This window comes from Pipistrellus kuhlii, unplaced genomic scaffold, assembly GCF_014108245.1.
Source record: "Pipistrellus kuhlii isolate mPipKuh1 unplaced genomic scaffold, mPipKuh1.p scaffold_m20_p_9, whole genome shotgun sequence".
NCBI classification, from domain to species: Eukaryota; Metazoa; Chordata; class Mammalia; order Chiroptera; family Vespertilionidae; genus Pipistrellus; species Pipistrellus kuhlii.
In genome coordinates this window covers 31882137-31898236 of record NW_023425595.1, presented here as the reverse complement: position 1 = coordinate 31898236, position 16100 = coordinate 31882137, and the positions used below count along the sequence as shown (strand labels likewise).

The window sequence follows — 16100 nt, the reverse complement described above, 5'->3', positions numbered from 1 at the left end:
TAAAATCAATAAAAATGTATTTGAAAAAAATAGATTGGGGTGAGGTTCTAGGGTGGGCACTGAAATTTCAGTATACAATGGAACCTCATTTTCGAATGTCTCCCATCTCGAACAATTTGCTTCTCAACCTGACAACCCTTTCATGCTCATACCTATGTGACGAGTCACACATCTCTCAGGTGACAAAGGAGAGTGTTAAAATCTCAGGATATTGTGCTGTGAACGAATTAAGTTCGAGAAATGAGGTTCCACTGTACATGGTAAATATACATAGTTGGCAAGTATCTCTAGTACCTGAAGAAAACAAAGCGGTTATAACAGCAGTTACTATTCATTGGGCATTTCATTTATGGAATAATAAATAAATAATATTTAAAATCCACTTTCATAGTTTTAATTATCATCTGTGCATTAACATCTCTAAAATTTGTGTTTCTAGCTCAAACTTCTTCTCTGAACTTTAGAGTTGTATATGCAACCACTTAATTAACATTTTGGATGTCTAATTGGCATTTTAAATTTCACAAGTTCACACATTCAATCTGTCAGTAAATCCTATTGGTTCTATCTTTAAAACATATCGAAACTCAGACACTTTTCTTAGCCTCTACTCTTGACACCTTGTTCTAAGCTATCACTGTCTCAGATCATAGCCTTTTTAAATTCTTTTTTAAAATTAAGTTCAGTGGTGAAGGGAGAGGGAGAAAGATAGAAATATCAATGGTGAGAGAGAATCATTGATCGGCTGCCTCCTGCCCCCTACTGGGGATCGAACCCACACCCCTGGCAAGTACCCTTGATCGGATTTGAACCCAGAACCCTTTAGTCCACAGGCTGATGCTCTGTTCACTAAGCCAAACTAGCTAGGGCTCTATACCCATTTAGACAATCAATCCTCTATTTCCCTTTTCCCCAGTCTCTAACAACCACCATTCCACTCTCTGTCTGTATGATTTTGACTACTCTAAAACCCAGGTACCAGTAATTTTGGAGTGAAAGACCTGGTGAAGCCCTGGACTTATAAGAGACAGAGGAAGCAGAAGCAGTTATAAGTAATAAAACAGAAGTAGAAGAGGAAAAGGTTGAATAAGGTGATTCTGAAATGTAATATGGTCAATGACATATCCAGATAATAGTGAATAGTGAACTTTGGATCAGCGTGTCCTGAGGGTACAAGGAGACTGGGATAAGAGCTGTTCCAGGGAATAATAAAAAAGGACAAGACCTTTCCCTGGGGTAAGATAAGCCTGGGGGGAAAATGTGTGGGGGTGACAACACCATTCCCAGGGTGAGGGAAAGAAAAAGCATGTTTGAGGAGTCACTTGTACCAAGGGAAACATAATAAGAGGAAAGAATTTTAGTACAATATGTTTAGGAGATGAGGCTAGGGAAACAGTAAATGCCTGATTATAGAGAGTCTCATGTGTCATGTTAAGGATTTGAGACTTTATTCTTTGGGCACTGCAGAGCCACTGAAAAGTTTTAAAATAGGGATAGACAGAAGAAATTTGCTTCTGGTCACTATGCCCTGTGTCCCCAGGGGAGCTGAGGTCAGGAAAGGCTAGAAAAAGAGTATGGCAGCCTAGGAACTCAAGGCAGATACTTGCCAAAGCCACAAGTACCTGGCACATCAGTCTGAGCAGAGCCGCCTGAGCAGTGATAGAGCCTGACCTCGGTGAAATCACGTAGGGTTTCCTGGACCGTGTCAAAAACTAAGAACCGTGGTGGTTGCCCAACATTGTGAATGTAATAAATGCCACTGAATTATTTACTTTAAAATGGTTAATTTTGTGAATTTTATCTTAATAAGATAAGCTTAAAAACAAAATCAAACAAAACTAAGAACCTTGTCCTGCCTCAGTCTTTGTAGGACTTGGTCTGTGGTTTTGTTATTGCCTTTCTTCTGGAAGGGCTTGACTTATCAGTGGTGGCATTGGGAAGTCAAGGATGAGAATCTACATAGCAATAGAGATGCGAGCCTAAAGCTCTCTCCTTTTCTTGTCTAACCTTTCTGTTGGTTACCAGAGTCCTCTTTCCTAACAAGTCAGTCTACCGTGTTTTCCCGAAAATAAAACATCCTCCGAAAATAAGATCTAGCACATGGAAAGATAAGACATCCCCTGAAAATAAGACCTAGCGCAACTTTGGAAGAAAAAAATTAATATAAGACACTGTCTTATTTTCGGGGAAACAGGGTAGTAATGGCCCTTCTCTTGCTTTCCCATTCCCTACAGCAGTGTTTCCCAAAGTGTGGTACGTGTACCCCCACGGGTACAGGAAGAGTTTGGTGGGGATATGCATTGCGCCTAATTCTACGTTCTCATGAGTACGAGGGGTACTCAGCGTTACAAAAATTATAGAAGGGGTACGCATATGTCAAAAGTTTGGGAAACACTGCCCTACAGAATCTGGTATTCATGGCATTCCATGATCTGGCTCCTGCACGTTGTCTTTTCAGCAAATCTCTCTCTCTCTGTGTTTGTTTTTATTTCATCTTTTATTGAATTAATTTGGGGTGACATTGGTTAATAAAATTATATGTTTCAGGTATACAGTTCTACAATACATCATCTGTATATTGCATTGTGTGTTCACCACCCTAAGTCAAGTCTCCTTCCATTATCATTTATCCCCTTAAACCCCCTTTTTTTAAAAAAAATATATTTTTATTGATTTTGTACAGAGAGGAAGGGAGAGAGATAGTTAGAAACATCGATGAGAGTGAGTCATCGATCAGCTGCCTCTTGCACACCCCCTACTGGGGATATGCCCGCAACCAAGGTACATGCCCTTGACCGGAATCGAACCCAGGGACCCTTCAGTCCCCAAGCCGACGCTCTATCCATTGAGCCAAACCGGTCTTGGCCCCTTAAACCCTTTTCCTCTCTCTCTTTCTTTCTCTGTTTTTATTCATGCTTTCCATTTAGCTTAGAATTTCTTCCTATCTTTTCTAGCCAATAAACTCTTTATCCTTCAATACTGAGCTCTCCAATATCACTACTTTTTTAAAGCCTTCTCTGGTCCATAGGCAGTCCATCTTGCTGTTACTCTTCTATTATACTTTATATATCTCTCTGTTTATTATCTCACTGTATTGTAATGGCTTTGTGTGTAATTGCTACACAGATTGGGAGTATTTTTAAAAAGGGGCCTACTTTGTTGTTGTTTTTCTGACCCATTATTGCCCAGAGACAGTTCTTACTGTTTTTTTTTTTTTGTTGTTGTTGTTGTTGTTTTTTAAAGAAACTCTTGTTTCTATATTATAAATGCCCAGTTACAAAAGGCAGATAATAGGCTATGTTGGTATTAGTCAATGTAGTAAGGCTAACAGGGGCCTAAATTCATAACAGTCTTGCTCTTTTTTTCTTTTCACTCTAGCCAAATGTTCCACTGAATAATAACTGCAAACCTCAAGGTAGCTGGGCATGGGAATAAGTTTTTGTTAAATAAGGCTAATTATCCTAATATATAAAAAGCCAGGGGCCATCACAACTAAAACAACTGGATGGATGATTGAACACAGGCTATGTGGGGTGACCAGGCTGGCAGGGGGGTTAGCCAGCTGTGTGTGGTGACCAGGCCAGTGGGGGGTCAGTTGGGAGCGATTAGCCTGTCAGGGGACTCAGTGAGAGGCGACCAGGCTGGCGGGATGGCAGTTAGGGGTGATCAGGCTGGTGGGGGAGCATTTAGAGGTGATCAGGCAGGCAGGCAGGTGAGCGGTTAGGAGCCAGCAGTCCCAGATTGTGAGAGATATATCTGACTGCCAATTTAGGCCCAACCCCCAGGATTGGGCCTAAACCGGCAGTTGGACATCCCCAGTTTGAAGAGGGTGTAGGCTAGGCTGAGGGAACCCCACACCTGTGCACTTATTTTGTGCACTGGGACTCTAGTAATAATAAAAATAATATCTGAAGTGAATATAATAGACTGTTAGTTGTCTTTGCCAATATTGACTCTCACATTTTTCCTTTAATGATAGAACACCTGTGTTTTCGTGGGGCACATACTGCCCAATCTCCTTTGCAATCAAGTATTATTTGTTTATATCTCAGTCTGAGGAAAGGGAGCCACAAATCTAAGTTCTAACCAGTGGGATCTAAGTGAAAGTGGTGTGTCTACCACTTCTGGGTCATGTGCTTACAAAGAGTGGATGAGTGCTTTTCCCCCCCTTACCCTTTTCTCCTTCCTGCTGGCTGGGAGATGGTAGAAGCTGCAGCATTTCTTTGATCCCAGAGTTAGAGGAATCATGTTGAGTGAGGATGGCAAAATTCCACTCTCAGTCCCTGACTGCTAACTGCTCAGTTGTTATACGAGATAAATACACTCTTTCATTTAATCTTTTCTAAGTGGCGTTCTCATAGCAGTTGACCTGTATCTTCACCAATGCAGGGAGGTATCGGGTTGCTGCCACATCAAGTTGCTTCTTCTTTAAAAAAATAAAATAAAATAAAATATATATATTATTGATTTCAGAGAGGAATAGAGAGGGAGAGAGAGTGATAGAAACATAAATGATAAGAGAGAATCATTGATTGGCTGCCTCTTGTATGCCCTCCACTGGGGACCGAGCCCACAACCTGGGCATATGCCTTTGACAGGAATTGAACCCGGAACCCTTCAGTCTGCCGGCCGATGCTCTATCCACTGAGCCAATCCGGCTAGGGCTCAAGTTGCTTCTTGCTGTTGTTTCTGGATGTCTCTTACCCACTGAGTTTCTGACCATTTTTTGCCTTGCCCTGCCTTTCCTCTTAGCCCTAATTCTATTGCTCAGCTGATTCTCAAATTCTCTCATATACTGTAAAAAATGTTTATTGAGGTGAAAATCATATAACATAAAAGTAACCTTTTTAAATTGAAGAATTCAGTGATATTTAGTACATTCACAATGTTGTGTAACCACCACCTCCGTCTAGTTCCAAACACTTCCATCACCCCAGAGGAAAGCGCCTTACCTATTAAGCAGTTCCTTGCCATTCCCCCTATCCCCTGGCAGCAGTCAGTTTTCTATCTGTCTCCATGGATGATTTATCTGTCCTTGATATTTCATGTCAATGGAATCAAATATGTGACCTTTTGTGTATGACTTCTTTAACTTAGCATAGTATTTTATAGGTTCATTTACATTGTAGCATGTGTCAGTATATCATTCTTTTTAAAAAGTTTTTAAGAAAATTGTGGCAAAATATATAACATAAAATTTGCCATTTTAGCCATCTATTTATTTTTTCAATTACAGTTTAAATCATTATTATTTTGTATTAGTTTCAGGTATACAGTGTAGTGACTGAACCATCATATACTTTACAAACTATTTTCCCCAATATTTCCAGTACCCACCTGGCACTATACATAGTTATTACATTATTATTGACTATATTTCCTATGCTGTACTTTACATCCCATGACTATTTTGTAGCTATTTTAAGTGTACAACTTAGTAGCACTTATTATAGTCAATAGTGTTGTCCAACTATCACTGTTATTTTCAAAACCTTTTTCAGCAGCCCAAATAGAAACTCTGTACCCATTAAGCAGTATCTTCCTATTTCCCCCTTCCCTCTAGTTCCCGCTAAACTCTAATCTACTTTGTCTCCATGAATTGCTTATTTTAGATATTTATTTCATATAAGTGAAATCATACAATTCTTTCCTTTTTTTTTTTTTTTAAAAAAAAAGTTGATTTTGAGAGAGAGAAAGAGGAAGGGAGAGAAACATTGATTTGTTGTTTCACTTATTTATGCATTAGTTGTTTGCTTCTTGTATGTGCCCTAATAGGATTGAACCCTCAACCTTGATGTATCAGGAGGATGCTCTAATTAGTGGTCAGCAAACAGCGGCTTGCAAGCCACATGCGGCTCTTTGGCCCCTTGAGTGTAGCTCTTCCACAAAATACCATGGCCTGGGAGAGTTTATTTTGAAGAGGTGGCGTTAGAAGAAGTTTAAGTTTTTTAAAATTGGCTCTCAAAAGAAATTTCAATCGTTGTGCTATTGATATTTGGCTCTGTTAACTAATGAGTTTGCCCACCACGGCTCTAATCAACTGAGCAACCCAGTCAAAGCCAATATTTTTCCTTTTGTGTCTGGCTTATTTCACGTAGCATAATGTTCATAGGTTTGTCTATGTTGAAGTATATATCAGAGAACTTCATTTCTTTTTATAACTGGAAAATATGTATGTACACATACACGTTTTATTTGTATGTTTGTTGCACATTAGTTTTTTAAAAAAAATTTTGGCATCCCATTTAACTATTTTTTCCTTTTATTGTTCATGCTTTTGATGTCATATCTAAGAATCTTGCCAGTCCAAAGTAATGGAAACTGTTTTTATGTTTTATTAGCTCTTATATTGGGTCACTTATGCATAAATAATCGTATATGGTATGAGTCTAATGTATTTTTAAATCATTGAATGTATGCTGTTGGGGTTTTCCCAGTCACTAATGAGTGTTAGCTACTGTTGGCTTAAGTGTAGTTTATCACCATAGGTGCATCTTAGTGACATTTCTTCCTCCTCAGATCTTATCTACTGATGTGCATTTGTTAGGTCTAGGGCTACTGTGTGAGTAAGGCTATTGACCTTCAGGGCTTCCAGTCAGTTGAGCAACACATTTTTATTATGTACCTGCATTGGGATGCTGTGCCATGAGCTTGTTTATATCTCAGTCTCTGAGAAAAGGGAGCAGGGTGAGGCTTGATTGAAACAAGCAAAGCTGCCAGGGACAGAGAAACAATGCTGTCAGGTAGCAAGTCAGTACTGAGCCCAGTCAGGTTCCCAGCCCTGTGTATTGCTTGCTGAGAATTGCAAAGCAGTAATGAGTAGTGAAAAGGTATAATTTAGAGACAGAAGCGTTGATTTCAAATTGGATGACTTCAAATTATTCAGTTTTCTCTGAGCCTTAGTGTCTTCCAATATACAATGTGAATACTGACTTTTGTTTTTGAAGATTGGATGAGATTATGAATTGAAAAGCAACTTGAAAATTATAAAATGCTGTGCACATTCAGGAATGTACTGGGGATTCAAGAAGACAGTATCTGGGAGATTTTTAAAAAAGATTCTTTCGCCGAGACCGGTTTGGCTCAGTGGATAGAGCGTCAGCTTGGGGACTGAAGGATCCCGGGTTCGATTCCGGTCAAGGGCATGTACCTTGGTTGCGGGCATATCCCCGGTGGGGTGTGTGCAAGAGGCAGCTGATCAATGGCTCTCTCTCATCGATGTTTCTAACTCTCTAACTCTCTCCCTTCCTGTCTGTACAAAATCAATAAAATATATTAAAAAAAAAAAAAAAAAGATTCTTTCCCTGACTGTGATTTATAATAAAGGTTTGGGTTTATTGACCAGATGGAGGTTTGGACTTTATTAACAGATGGGTGTTCCTCAATTATTTTCCCAAATAATATTACATGTTTTGTGACTCTTTAAAATTTTTGTAAAGTACAGTTTACATTCAATATTATTTTGTATTAGTTTCAGGTGTATAGCATAGTGGTTAGACATTTATACCCCAAAGTGTTCCCCCTGTTTTTCCAGTACCCACCTGGCACCATACATGCTTATTACAAAACTAGAGGCCTGGTGCACCAACCCTCGGCCTGGTTGGTGATTGGGGCTGCCTCGCCCAGTCCCAATTGGGCCAATGGGGAGGGACCACCAGGGTGTGTCTGGCCCGACTGGCCTAGTCCTGATCAGCTAGACCCCAGCAGCAAGCTAACCTATTGGTTTGACCACCCATTCGTGGTCAGTGTGTGTCATAGCGACTGGTCCAGTGATCCACTAAACAGTCGAGTGGTTGGCCGATTGGTCAGACACTTAGCATATTATTATACATATGTAATTTTATAGGATTATTGTGTTATATTTCATATGCTGTACTTTATATTCTTGTGACTATTTTGTAACTACCCATCTGTACTTCTCAATCCCTTCACCTTTTTTTACCCAGTCCCCCAATTCCCCTCCCCTCTGGCTACTATCAATCTGTTCTCTGTATAAGTCTGTTTCTGTTTTGTTTGTTCATTTATATGTTAGACTCCAAATACTGAACTCGTATTTGTCTTTTTCTGACTGACTCATTTCACTTACCATCATAGCCTCTAGGTCCATCAATACTGTTGCAGATGTTAAGATTTCATCCTTTTTTGTGGCTGATGTTGTGACTCTTTCTTTTGCAGGTGACAGAAATATAACTCAGACTGACTTAAGCAAGAGAGAGGGCCTTATTGACTGAAATAACTAAAAAGCCTAGAAATAGATCTTCCTTTAGACACAGCAATATCCAGGGACTTGAATGATGTCATTTGGACCTCTTTCTTTTCTCTTGGCTCTGCTTTTCTTTGTTCTGATGTCATTCTTGGGCAGTGGTAAAGATAGATATCAGCTTTGTGTATGCATTCTACCAGCTAAGCAACCACTATTGAAAAGTAATACCTCTTCCCTGCTGGTGCTGGCAGTCCTGGGTATGATTTTGGTTTGGGTTCTGTGGCTATTCTAAACTAATGACTATTGCCAGAAGAATGCTGGACTTTTCTTGGCCAACAGAGTTACATTCTACTCATGGAATCAGAGTCAGCTCCCCTGGAACCATGTGGCTTGAGAGCAGAGCAGAAGATCAAGGTGCATTTATTCAAAGAAAGGTTTTGGAGATTGGGAGGTAGTTTAAATTAGCAACATTTATAGATGTCTGCTACATAATTGAGCCATTTTTATTTTAAAAAAGAAGTATATTTCCAATGTTTAAACTGTAGTATAAGTAGAGCTGTTCTGCTTGAAGAAGTAGATATTGCCAAGGAACCTGGGGGGAATTTGGGAGGCTGGGGGAAGGAAGGTCCTGCAGAGCATAACTTGAAAACTGCTAGATAGTTTACTCTTTAATTATTTGTTGGAGGTGCAATAGTCCCCAAATTCCTTTTTTCCTGTCTTCTTATTTTTTGTAGATGAGATTGATGAGATTGTGTTTTCCCTCCAATCAGGGAGAGTGGGCTAAGTAGCAGAGCCAGTTATAACCTGAGCTTGAGGATGCCAAGGACCTTGCTTAGTCCTGACATCCAGTGTGTTGTTGTTGTTATTGTTGTTTTTAAAGAAGCCATGAGTCTTTCAGACACTTTACAACGTGTTGGTTAATGTGAGTGATGAAATATATTTGTATCCTATGCATTTTGCAAGGGCTCAGTATACTAGATGTTTAGAGCGTGAGCTGGATTTTGTATTGTAAAGTGAGGGTGAAAGCTGCTTTCACACACCAGCCAGCCCATTAGGCAGCCAATAGCCACTCAGGTTTTTTTTTGGTTTTTTTTTAAAGATATAATTTACATAACATAAAATTTGCATTTTAAATTGTACAATTCAGTGGTTTTTAAATAATTTTATGCAACAATCACCACTATCGAATTCCAGAACATTTTTATCATCCCAAAAAGGAACCCACTGAGTAGTCACTCCCTGCCCATTAATCTACTTTTTGTCTCTGTGGATTTACAACTGCTTATCAGTGGTTATACTTAAGTAGTTTTCAGCAAAACTATTTTTTATTTGTTATTTTAAAAATAAAACTTTATTTTAATAAAATAAATCTCATATTGTAGAGGTTTTTTTCTTGTGCATTTTCCATTTAGTGATCCTTAAAAGGCAGTTCCTTTTGTATTTCAGTGTTTGACAGAATATAGCAAATACATTTAACTGGCATATGAAAGAAAATATCCTACTGCATAGATCATCTCTCACGCTCCATAATTTATAATATTTATATTTTTATTTTTATTCTTTAATATATATTATTTATTGTTAACAGTATTACAGATGTCCCCTATTTCCCCCCCCCCCTCCCTTTTCCTCTCCTGAGGACATTTTTCATTTATTTCAGAGAAGAAAGGAGAGGAAGAGGGAGTTACAAGCATCAATGATGAGTAGGGGCCTTCTACATGCCCCCTACTGGGGATTGAGCCTGCAATCTGGGCATGAGCCCTTGACTGGAATCAAACCTGGGACCCTTCAGTCTGCAGGCCAATGCTCTATCCACTGAGCAAAACTGGCCAGGACAGTATTTCACTTTTTAAAGGTTCAGTTTACCTTGACAAATAGGACTATCACATATACTGAAATACCTACGTTGGTATGACCAGTACATTTACTATGTTTGGGTTCCATGGAACACCAAATTCTAGTCATAAAGGTTATGGTGAACATAGGATCTGAATTAAGGGCATTAGTTAGATGAATGCCAAAGTGACTAAAAATGAATATTTATTACGCTTTCCTCTAAGAATTTCTTTGCTCACAATGCCAGACATTTACTTTCAACTTATTTTGTAGCTTGCCATAGATTCTTTCAGTCTCATCCATTCACTATGGACTTTGACCCTCAAGAGCTGGTGATGCAAAGGAGCAGAGTGCAGTGGTGGTAGTATATATAGCAAGGTGGAATTCCTGGAGCAGCTATAGCAGTGGTATCACAGTGGCTATATAATGGTGGTGAGGATAATGGAGGTTGGCAGTGGAAGTAGAGATGTGCTGACCAGACTTGTTCTGCTGCCTGGTTTTGGGGATTGTCTTTGGTTGGCATCATCTCTGATATCCTACTTCTCCAGGTGAGAATGAGCTTCTCTTTAAAAAATTAAATAATTTGCCGGGACCGGTTTGGCTCAATGGATAGAGCGTCGGCTTGGGGACTGAAGGGTCCCGAGTTCGATTCCGGTCAAGGGCATGTACCTTGGTTGTGGGCATATCCTCAGTAGGGGGTGTGCAAGAGGCAGCTGATCGATGACTCTCTCTCATTGATGTTTCTAACTCTCTATCTCTCTCCCTTCCTCTCTGTATAAAATCAATAAAAAATATTAAATAATAAAAAAAAATTAAATAATTTTTTTCCATTGATTTCAGAGAGGAAGGGAGGGGGAGAGATAGAAACATAAGTAATGAGAGAGAATCATTGATTGACTGCCTCCCGCACACCCCATATTGTGGAGCAAGCTCACAACCTGGGCATGTGCCCTGATGGGGAATTGAATTGAGATCTTCTGGTTCATAAGCTGGGCTGAGAATGAGCTTCTCTTAATAAGTTCTCCTTCTGCTTTAGACTAGCCAGCACCAGTTTTGGTTGTTAATTTGCTAACTAAGTTGCTCTTGGCACTAAAAACTCTGGGTGACACAGCAGCTATAATAAGTAGCCTAATACATTCATCTCGCAGTAGGGATGGGAAGATCATGGGAAAGCAACTGGAATGCTTGGATTTTGTTGGCTACCTCTTTCCTTGAGAGTGCTAAGTTAGGATCACTGTATTCCCGGCCTAGAACTGTGGCTGGTATTTAATAGGTGTTCAGTAATTCTTTGTGGAATGAATGGTGAGCTTATTCTGCCAGTGAGCCCAAGAGTGTGTCTGTCAATATGTGTGTCTATGACTCTGCTTTATCCCAGCTTTTATGGCTGACCAACCTCCCTGATAAAGGACAAATTCTTTCTTTAGATATGCTAATACAGATGTAATCTTGAATAACAGCAAAATATTACTGGCTAGGGAACTGTTCTGTCATATATATATATATATATATATATATATATATATTTTTTTTTTTTTTTCCCAAATATATATTTTATTGATTTTTTTACAGAGAGAAAGGGAGAGGGATAGAGAGTTAGAAACATCGATGAGAGAGAATCATCCATCAGTTGCCTCTTGCACACCCCCCACTGGAGATGTGCCTGCAACCAAGGTACATGCCCTTGACCGGAATCGAACCTGGAACCTTTCAGTCCGCAGGCTGATGTTCTATCCATTGAGCCAAACCGATTTCGGCTGTCTTATATTTTTTAATTTTTATTTTCATTTTAAGTTTTTAATGAAAGTTGTATATAATATTACTTTATTCCTGCATCTTCTCAATTGTTTCTTCCTTGTATTTTCCCTTTTCCTTTTCTACTTGGCGAGATTTGGCTTTAATGTTCAAGAACTTTTTTGTGGTCTTTGTCCAGCTTTAGTCTAGTGATGACCACCTTGCTGGGGAGAATGCCCACATGAACAGCTGTACCTTAGCTTTCTCTCACTGCACTCGTTCAATATAGCTGACATAATTCTTCCTGTAAACCTGGACGACTTTGCCAATTTGCTGCCCTTTGTAATGTCCTCGAACAACCTGAACTTTATCATCCTTTTGGATGGGCATGGATCAAACATTGTACTTCTATCTCAGCTCTTTGGAAAGAGGAGAAGACATAATCTTCCTTTGAATGTGGGGAGGTGCATTGAAATGCCATTTATGGTTCTTGATCCTGTCAGAAGTCACGAAGGGATTGAACTTCATTTTGATTGCTGATGCTCCTATGATGGCTGCAAGAGGGAAGAGACTCACAAGCTCCTGTTCTGTCTTTTAAATTCACTTGGCTTAACTGTGTTGTGTGGAAATTTTAGTTTAGCTTTGGGATGTGATTTTGTGTGTTTGCATGCACATGCATGTAGGAAGGACACTTCACAGAGCTCCAAAATGCTGATAAGAACTTGCATTCCTTTCTGATGTAACAGCTTTCCTGGTGTTCTGGAAGCCATCACTTCTTGAGTCTTCCTCATGAGGCTATTGATAGAATAAAGAAAAGCTCATACATCCACAGACAGTTCAATACACACACACACAAATATGTAAAACTGTATTTAAATCTCAGATGTTCCACCTAAAAACTTTATGGCTCTTGATAAGTTTCTTACAGATGTCCTGCTTTGCTTTTCCTCTGATTGTGGCACTGAGATTGGAAGACAGGAAATATGGCCCTCTATTTCCACTTTTCCTTTTTTATTTATTTTAAAAAATATATATTTTATTAATTTTTTACAGAGAGGAAGGGAGAGAGAGAGAATTAAAAACATCAATGAGAGAGAATCATTGATCAGCTGCCTCTTGCACACCCCCTACTGGGGATGTGCCCGCAACCAAGGTACATGCCCTTGACCGTAATCGAACCTGGACCTTTCAGTCCATAGGCCGACGCTCTAGCCACTGAGCCAAAAACGGTTTCGAGTCTTTTTATATTTTAAAGCAGGCAGACCTCTGCTCTAGGTCTTTAAGAAACTACATAGGAACTGGCAACTAGCCTCATTCTGATGCCATGAGGTCATTTGCTTATATTTATTGAGCTCACTCCTGAGTGTTATGAGATGATGGCCTTCGCAGGCTGAGTGAGGGTGCTGGGATATTGAGAGGCTGTGATGGCTTGTTCCCAGTTCATTATATTCTTTGCCTCCATTCCTGGTGGAGTGTCTGAGGTGGTGGCAGAACAGTATACCTGAGACTTCTCTCTTTGTCTCTAGAACACAGTGTTTTAGACTTTGGGATTCTCATAAAGTAGGGCTGGTGCTTCAAAATTAAGATCTGTGAGCAAGCTCATCAAGATGTAAGGATCACCAAAACCGGTTTGGCTCAATGGATAGAGCGTCGGCCTGCAGACTAAAAGGTCTCAGGTTCGATTCTGGTCAAGGGCATGTACCTTGGTTGCAGGCACATCCCCAGTAGGGGGTGTGCAGGAGGCGGCTGATCGATGATTCTCTCTCATCGATGTTTCAAACTCTCTATCTCTCTCCCTTCCTCTCTGTAAAAAAAAAAAAAAAGATGTAGGGATCATCTGGCCTAGCCTTCCTGAGTTTCAAATGTTAGACCCAAGCCTAAAGAACAGTGACTTTGTCCAAGGTGACACAGTCTGTCAGGGTAGAGTGAGTGAAAATCTTTCCAAGTGCAAATTGAAATCCCTACAAAGGCCAAGCTCCATCTGAGACCTACTGTAACACAAAGCCAGCAAGGTTGAGAGGGTGAGGGATTTATTCTGCAGTTTCCTTCCCTGCATCTTGTGAAGAGTCAACACCTTACCTCTGGTTGCTTTGGTTTGCTCCCACATTACATAATTTAGAGTGGACCCAAAACTGTAGTGCTTGGTCTACCCCAGCCCTAAATTGTCTGTCTTTGGCTTAGATTATCAAGTTTATAGATAATCCTGTGCCTCTGTGATCATGAGCCCAGGCTATTAATAGATCAGAAGTTCTGGGAGAGTCTAAGCTCTTCCCACCTCTCTACTCTCAGCAGGTTGCCTGCTTATAATTTTTCTGCCCATCCCCTTTTAGGTGACAGTGAGGACGCAAGTCTGTAAGAACAGCCTTAGCCTCTTGCCTCTTGTGTCTGTGCTGTATCAGATCAAGTGAAAGTGCTTAGTATTTACGAGGAAATAATACTCCTATGCCTTGGGGGGGGATTAAAAAAATTAACCTCTTTTTGGGGGCACTTGTGTTTTTTAATGGTCACATATAGCTTAGAGAAATGGGGGTAAAACTGAAGGAAGGGGAAGAAGGCCTGTCAGTCTGTGGGCAACAAAGTGATGGCTGTAGCAGGAGAGTACCTACCATAGGCTTATGTGACCTTAGTGAACCCGGTCAGATAGTGACTGTCCTGCAGGCAAATGACCCATATTCCTTTGTATGGCATTCAAGGCACTCACAGCTGGGGTTTCTACTTATTAACTCATACTTTATATCTCCTTACTTCCTATCATACAAATTGTTCTTTGTTCTGTTGTTCATCAAATCTGCTGTCATCTTCAATGCATGGGCATTTGTAGACCACATTAAGATTCTAGTCAAAATGTGACTATTGATAGTTTTTAGGGCTCTACAAACAGTTTTGAATCCCCAGTTACCCCAGAATCTTTTTAGACGGGAGTGCTCTCATTCCTTCATTGATGTATTCAACCATTCTAACATAATGGACACTCCCTCTATGCCAAATACTTACTATGCCCTGGGAATCAGTACAATGAACAAAACAGATATGGCTTCTGCTCTCCTAGAGCTTATAGTGTTGCAGGGAAGGTAAAAATGAACCACATAATTACAGTAAAGTCTGATAAATGTCATGAAGTAGAAATAAGGGATGTGATAACAGGGTACAGCAAGAGAACTTAATATTGTTTAGGGCAGTGGTCAGCAAACTCTTTAGTCAACAGAGCCAAATATCAACAGTACAATGATTGAAATTTCTTTTGAGAACCAATTTTTTAAAACTTAAACTTCTTCTAATACCACTTCTTCAAAATAGATCGCCCAGGTATTTTGTGGAAGAGCCACACTCAAGGGGCTAAAGAGCCGCATGTGGCTTAAGAGCCGCAGTTTGCCCACCACTGGTGTAGGGTGTCAGGAAAGACCTCACATTACCTGAGGAAATGACATTTGAGTCCTGAGAATTAAGAAGAATTAGCTAAGTAACTGGGGTTAAAAAAGGTAGAGTACTATAGATGCAAAGAGGCCAAGGTGTAAGGAATAAGGGCATATCCACATTTGTTCATTTAATTAATTTAAAATTAATTTTGGGAGAGAGGCAGAGAAACACTGATTGATTGGTTGTTCTGCTTATTCATGCATTCATTGGTTGATGCTTGTATGTGCCCGGACTGGGGATCAAACCCACAGCCTTGGTATATCCGAATGATGCTCTAGTGTCTAACCAACTGAGTTAACCGGCCAGGGCTGGTTCCTTTCTTAAGCAACCGTTTATAATTGATGTTATGCAGTGTGCTAGGGTCTGGGGACATAAAAAGCAATTCTTACCTGCCCTGGAGAAACTCAGGAGCAGTGCCATCCCTCTTCGGTAACCAGGGTACTAAGGTCACCTTAGATCTTGGACTCAGTCTCCTGGGTCCCATGTGACAGGACTTAACACCCTTAGAGAAACTGCCTGTCCTTGAGTGCTTGGCCCATCTGCCAAGCAGAGGGGACATAGACCTCAGCTGGAGACTTGCAGCATTTGTTTGCTCTTATCCCTGGCTTCACACTCACCAGATCTTTGGTTGATTGGAATCATCTACAGACTTGAGGTTGATGGAGGTCCAGAAATTGGCTTTTACCCCAGGAGGAACATAGAAGAGGCTTTCTGAGATAAAGTTGTCTTGATTTTCAGAGCTTTATTTTCCTGGTGTATTGTATTTGTTATTGGGATTGATTGTGTGGTCTCAGCCCATCCATTGTCTTGAATACACCTCCAGTGGTATTTTAGAGTTCCGGCACTACTTATAGACAAAAAGCTTAGAGGCTGCCTACCTTGGACTGTGCATTGCAAAATTCCAGGATGTGTT

At 40.1% G+C, this 16100-nt stretch overlaps 1 protein-coding gene and 1 pseudogene across 13 annotated transcripts in view; one reads left to right on the top strand and one right to left on the bottom strand.

The window, feature by feature from the left end:
• Positions 1 to 16100, top strand: part of STIM1 (stromal interaction molecule 1) — a 169305-nt gene that overhangs the window by 49724 nt on the left and 103481 nt on the right. The window lies entirely within an intron of this gene.
• On the bottom strand, positions 11818 to 12331 carry LOC118713452 (annotated as a pseudogene).